This window comes from Scyliorhinus torazame, chromosome 4 (genome assembly GCF_047496885.1).
Source record: "Scyliorhinus torazame isolate Kashiwa2021f chromosome 4, sScyTor2.1, whole genome shotgun sequence".
NCBI classification, from domain to species: Eukaryota; Metazoa; Chordata; class Chondrichthyes; order Carcharhiniformes; family Scyliorhinidae; genus Scyliorhinus; species Scyliorhinus torazame.
In genome coordinates this window covers 41,927,162-41,933,461 of record NC_092710.1, presented here as the reverse complement: position 1 = coordinate 41,933,461, position 6,300 = coordinate 41,927,162, and the positions used below count along the sequence as shown (strand labels likewise).

General features: G+C 45.2%; 1 non-coding gene across 1 annotated transcript; it reads right to left on the bottom strand.

The window, feature by feature from the left end:
• Positions 1–720: 720 nt before the first annotated feature.
• On the bottom strand, positions 721–802 carry trnas-aga (transfer RNA serine (anticodon AGA)). Its single transcript has one exon. It is a non-coding gene; the product is annotated as a tRNA-Ser (tRNA).
• Positions 803–6,300: the final 5,498 nt, after the last annotated feature.

Sequence of the window (6,300 nt, the reverse complement as noted above, 5' to 3'; positions counted from 1 at the left end):
TCAATGACCTCAGGCCTAATGAAGAGGCAAGAGTGCTGATTTCAATTGTTTTGTTTTAAAGCTACCAGGTGGGTGAATCAAACCAACCCATCTCAGGCCTATTTGAGAAGGGGATTTGAAGCTAGGTGGGAATTCGAGGCAGGGTGGGAGGAGGTTTTTTTATCCCTTGGTTTATTAGTCTCAAATATCCAGTGAGCGGCCTTGCCCTTCTGCAGGTGACAACAAGACAGAGAGCTAATTGGTGAGTCGCAGGTAAGGCAGGTAACTCCTTAACATCTATCGCTTCTTGGATTCTAATCTATGTAAGTGTAGTCCAAGTTCCATGAAAGAAGGGCTACAGAGAACTGAATTTAATCTAATTATCATAGAATTTACAGTGCAGGAGGAGGCCATTCGGCCCATCGAGTCTGCACCGGCTCTTGGAAAGAGCACCCTACCCAAGGTCAACACCTCCACCCTATCGCCATAACCCAGCAACCCCACCCAACACTAAGGACAATTTTGGACACTAAGGGCAATTTATCATGGCCAATCCACCTACCCTGCACATCTTTGGACTGTGGAAGGAAACCGGAGCACCCGGATGAAACCCAATCACACACGGGATGGATGTGCAGACTCCGCACAGGCAGTGACCCAAGCCGGAATCGAACCTGGGACTCTGGGGCTGTGAAGCAATTGTGCTATCCACAATGCTACCGTGCTGCCCCAAGGAATATTCGTAGTCGGCAGGATTCGAACCTCCGCGGGGAGACTCCAATGGATTTCTAGTCCATCGCCTTAACCACTCGGCCACGACTGCACAAATGTAAAGTACTCCCTCAGGTTTTATTTAATTTAAAGAGATAAACCACGGCATAAGAGCTGAAAGCATTTGTTTGCTCCTCTTCCTCCATGTGGCAGTTTCAGTTACCTGGGTCAACATGTGTGTGGAAAGTATCGCCAACAACAGCTCCTGGAAGCTTGCGTTTCAGAGCTGGAGTGGCGGTTGGGGACACTGCAGCATCCACGAGACTGAGAGTATCGTCGACAGCAGGTGTAGAGATGTGGTCATAGTCCGCAAGCAGGAAGTGAATGGGTGTCCGCCAGATAGAGCAAGAAAGTTAGGCATGTCGTGCAGTTATCTCCTATGGCACTCCCCAGCAAAACAGATATAACGTTTTGGGTACTGTTCAGGGGAATAGCCACTTCGGGGAAAGCAGCGGAGTAAAACTAATTGCACCACGGTTGGTTCTGCTGCAGAGGGAAGGGGTAAAAAGTGCGCCAGTGCAATGTTTATAAGGGACTCGATTGTAAGTGGAATTGACAGGCGCTTTCGTGGCCGCCAACGAGACTCCGGGATGGTCTGTGGCTTCCTGGTTCTAGAGTCTAGGATATCTCGGAGCGGGTACATTCTGGAGGGAAAGGATGAACAGCCAGTGGTTGTGAAGCAACGTGATGCAAACGACAGATGTAAAAAAAGGGATAAGGTCCTAAAAGCAGAATACAGGAAGACCATAGACCATAGAATTGACAATGCAGAAGGACGCCATTCGACCTATCGAGTCTGCACCGACCCTTTGAAAGAGCACCCTATTTAACCACACCCTTCCACTGTATCCCTGGAACCCAGTAACCCCACCGAATCTTTTTTGGACACTTAGGGCAATTTAGCATGACCAATCGACCAAACCTGCACATCTTTGGACTGTGGGAGCAAACTGGATCACACGGGGCAAACCCACGCAGACACCGCAGGACGTGCAGGCTCCGAACATACAGTGACCCAGCCTGGAACCTGTGGCCCTGGAGCTGTGAAGCAACTGTGCTAACCACTGTGCTACCGTGCTGTCACTCGGAAGCTAGGAAGAAAGTTAAGAATTCGGACCTCCAATGTAGTAATCTCAGAATTACTAACGGTGCCATGTGCTAATCCGAGTAGAAACTACAGGAACGAAAGAGAAAATGCTAGAAAATCTCAGTAGGTTTGGCAGCATCTGTAGGGAGAGAAAAGAGCTAACGTTTCGCGTCCAATGACTCTTTGTCAAAGCTAACAGTTAGAGAATGTGGGGAATATTTATACTGTGGAATGAGAATGAAATTTGAGTCAGAGCCACGAAAACGCTGGGAAACGGGGTGATAAGAAAGACAAGAAATAAAAAATGAAATGAAAAGAAAGAAAGTAATGGTAAGAGAAATGGTATGAAAACAAGTGGGTCTCATCATTTACAGAATTTACAGGGCAGAAGGAGGCCATTCGGCCCATCGAGTCTGCACTGGCTCTTGGAAAGAGCACCCTACCCAAGGTCAACACCTCCACCCTATCCCCATAACCCAGTAACCCCACCCAACAACAAGGGCAATTTTGGACACTACAGGCAATTTAGCATGGCCAATCCACCTAACATGCACATCTTTGGACCGTGGGAGGAAACCGGAGCACCCGGAGGAAACCCACGCACACACGGGGAGGACGTGCAGACTCCGCACAGACAGCGACCCTAGCCGGAATCGAACCTGGGACTCTGGAGCTGTGAAGCAATTGTGCTATCCACAGTGCTACCGTGTTGCCCCATCATGTTATATGGGGTACAGCTAATCATCTGAAATGTTGAATTCGATGTTGAGACTGGAAGGCTGTAGCGTGGCTAACAGGAAGATGAGATGTTGTTCCTCCAGTTTGCGTTGACTCATCTTTCATTCTCACTCCACAGTATAAATATAATCCCACATTGTCTGTCTGTCAGCTTTGACAAAGAGTCATTGGACTCGAAACGTTCGCTCGTGGTCTGCCTACAGATGCTGCCAGACCTGCTGAGATTTTCCAGCATTTTCTCTTTCGTTTCAGATTCCAGCATCCGCAGTACTTTGCTTTTATCAAGAAATTACAGGAACTATCAGATGAATATGTGGCTGAAGAGATGGTGTCAGCAGGAGAGTTTCCAATTCATGCGGCATTGGGACCGGTTCTGGTGGAGGTGGGACCCGTACACATTGGAGGGGTTACACCTGGGCAGGACTGGAACTGATGTCCTCGGGGGAGTGTTTGCTAGAAAGATTGGATGCGGTTTGAACTAATATGACAGGGGGATGGGAACCTATGTATGGAGTCAGAGAAGGAGGAAGCAAGACAACGAAAGGTAGAAAGGGGAATAAGAAAAGGGATAGGCAGAGTAATCAAGGGCAAAACTCAAACAGGTTTGTCACGGAAAATGTTGTGAGCAACACAAACGATGTTACAAACACAAGCTTAAAGGCTTTGTGTCTTAATTCGTGGACCATTTGCAATAACGTACACAAAATAATCGTATGGATGGATGTAAACGGGTTCAATATAATTGGGATTACGGTGAGATGGATGCAGGATGACCAGTCATGTAACTGAATGTCTCAAGATCTTCAATATTTACGAAGGACAGGCTAAAACGTGGTGAGAGCCATTGCTGATTAAAGGGGAAATTAACACAATCGTGAGAAAGGATATTGGCTCTGAAAATATGGAGTATGTATGGATAGAGTTAAGAAATATCAAGGGGCAAGAATCACTAATGGGCGTCATGCATAGACCGCCAAACTGCAGTGGCGAGTTTGGGAATGGAATTAAGAGGAAATTAGAAAACATTACCAATCTACCTGTGCGAGACCCTTTGGGGATGACGAATATAACATGATAGATGTTTTAATCAAGGTGGATAGTGAAGTAATTGATTCGGAGACTAGGGTTCTGAGTCTTAATAAAGGAAACTATGAAGATATGAGGCATGAGTTGTGCTTGATACATTGGGGAGAGTTACTTAAAGTTATTACAGTGGATAGGCAATGGCAAACATTCAGCGAACGCATGGAGGGACTGCAACAACTGTTTATTCCTGTTTGGCACGAAAGCAAAATAGGTAAGAGGGCCAATCCATGGCATACAAAGGAAATTAGAGGTAATATCTGGTCCAAGAAAGAAGCATACAAATTGGCCGAGAAAAGTAATAGATCTGATGAGTTGGAGCATTTTAGAATTCAGCAAAAAAGGACGAAGCGAGTCATTAAGAAGGGGAAATACAGTCGGAAAGTAAGCTTACAGGAAACATAAAGACTGACACTGAGAGTTTCGATGGAAATGTGAAGAGAAATAGATTGGTGAAGACATATGTAAGTCCCTTACATTCAGAAACAGGGAATTATATAATAGGGGATAACGAAATGCCTGAGCATCTGAATGAATACTTTGGTTCTGTCTTCATAAAAGAGGACACAAATTACATGCCAGAAATGTTGGAAAATGTAAAATTTAGTGAGAAGGAAGAATTGAGGGAGATTAATATGAGTGGAGCAATAGTGTTGGGGAAATTTGATGGGATGGAAGGCTGATCAAACCCCAGGGAGTGATAATCTGCATCCCAGAGTACTTAAGGAAGTGGCTCTGGATATAGTGGATGCACTGGTGGTCATCTTCCAGAATTCTATAGACTCTGGAGCAGTCCCTGTTGATTGGAGGGTAGCTCCGATATTCAAAAAGGGAGGCAGATAAAAGAAAAAAGGGATCTATCGACCAGGAAGCCTGACCTTTGTAGTAGTTCAAATTCTCGAATCCATTATCAATGAACTGATAGCGGAGCATTTAGAAGACATTGGCAGGATCAGACAGAGTCAGCATGTATTTAGAAGGGCAAATCATGCTTGACATATCTATTGGAGTTATTTGAAGATTTAACTCATAGAATTGACAAAAGGGAGCCAGCCGAAATGCTCTATATGGACATTCAGGGGGAGTTTGACAAAGTCCTGTACAAAAAAGATTATCGTGCAATCGTAAAGATCATGGGATTGGGGGAAATGTATTGAGATGGATAGAAAACTGGTTGGCAGAAAGAAAATAAGGAGTAGCAATTGACGGGTGCTTTTCAAATTGGCAGGCAGTAACTAGTGTGGTGCCACATGGTTCGGTGCTGGGACCCCATGTCATAATACATATTAATGATTTGAACAAGGGAACTCAATGTAACAACTCAAGGTTTGCAGAGGATACAAAGTTTGGTGGGGGTGGGGGGCGTGAACTGTCACGAGGTTGCAGAGATCCTGCAGCATGATCTGGACAGGTTGGGCAAGTGGGTATGTCAATGGCAGATGTAATATAATTCACATGAATGTGAGGTTATTCTCTTTGGAAGCAAAAACAAGAAGGCAGATTGCCATCTGAATGGCTGTAACTTGGCAGAGGGTAGTGTTCAGCGTGACCTGGGTGTCCTTGTGCACCAGGCGCTGAAGGTAGGCATGCAGGTGCGGCAGGCGGTAAAGAAGGAAAATGTTACGTTGGCTTGCATTGCGAGTGGATTCGAGTACAGGAACAGGGGTGTGTTGTTGCAAATGTACAAGGCCTTGGTGAGGCCACCTAGAATATTGTGTGCAGTTTTGGTCTCCATTCCTGAGGTAGGATGTTCTTTCTCTCGTGGGAGTGCATCAAAGGGTTACCAGACTGATTTGCCGGATGGCGGGACTGACATATGAGGAGAGTTTCACGAGGTTACGATTGATTGGGCTGAAGTTCAGACGGATGTGAGGGGATCTCATTGAGACTTATACATTTCCAACAGGACTAGATGGGATGGATGCAGGGAAGATATTCTCGACAATGGGTGTGTTAAGAACCAGGGGTCACAGTATGAGGATTCGCAGTCGACCATTTAGGACAGAGATTTGGAGACTATTCTTCACCAACAGGGTTGTGAGTCTGTGGAATTCATTACCAGAGGAAGCAGTTGAAGCTAACACATTGAATAATTGCAAGAGGCAGTTAGATACAGCACTTGAGTCGAATGGCATCAAGGGTTATGGGGGGAAAGCAGGATGAGGCGATTGAGTTGGACAATGAGCCATGATCGTGACGAATGGCGGAGCAGGCTTGAAGGGCCGAATGAACCCCTTTCGCTGCTATCTTCTATGTTTCTATGAATGACCATTCCTGTCGATAACAGATAGCTGCATTAAAAAATCTCTCCACAACTCTACTTCCATTTCAACAAAAACCTTTAATTAATTGTCTCCGCTAATTCCACCGAAAACTGTTTCTACCAACACGGTCTCTCAAGTCCCATCTTGAATTGCTCCCTCTGTGTTAAATACCCTCGTAAAAAGCAACCTTTTGCTATGTTGACATGTAAGTTGATTTTTCCCATTTTCACTCAGTGTTTCATAAGTAAAGTTGTCCTCATATAATTCTGAGTTCCAAGCAATAATTCATGGACACGTAAAACGAATAGTTCAATAGCCTTATTGTTGCTAACTTGCTGTTGTCTCTTAATTTGGCTCTGTTTAATTACGTTTGCTCAA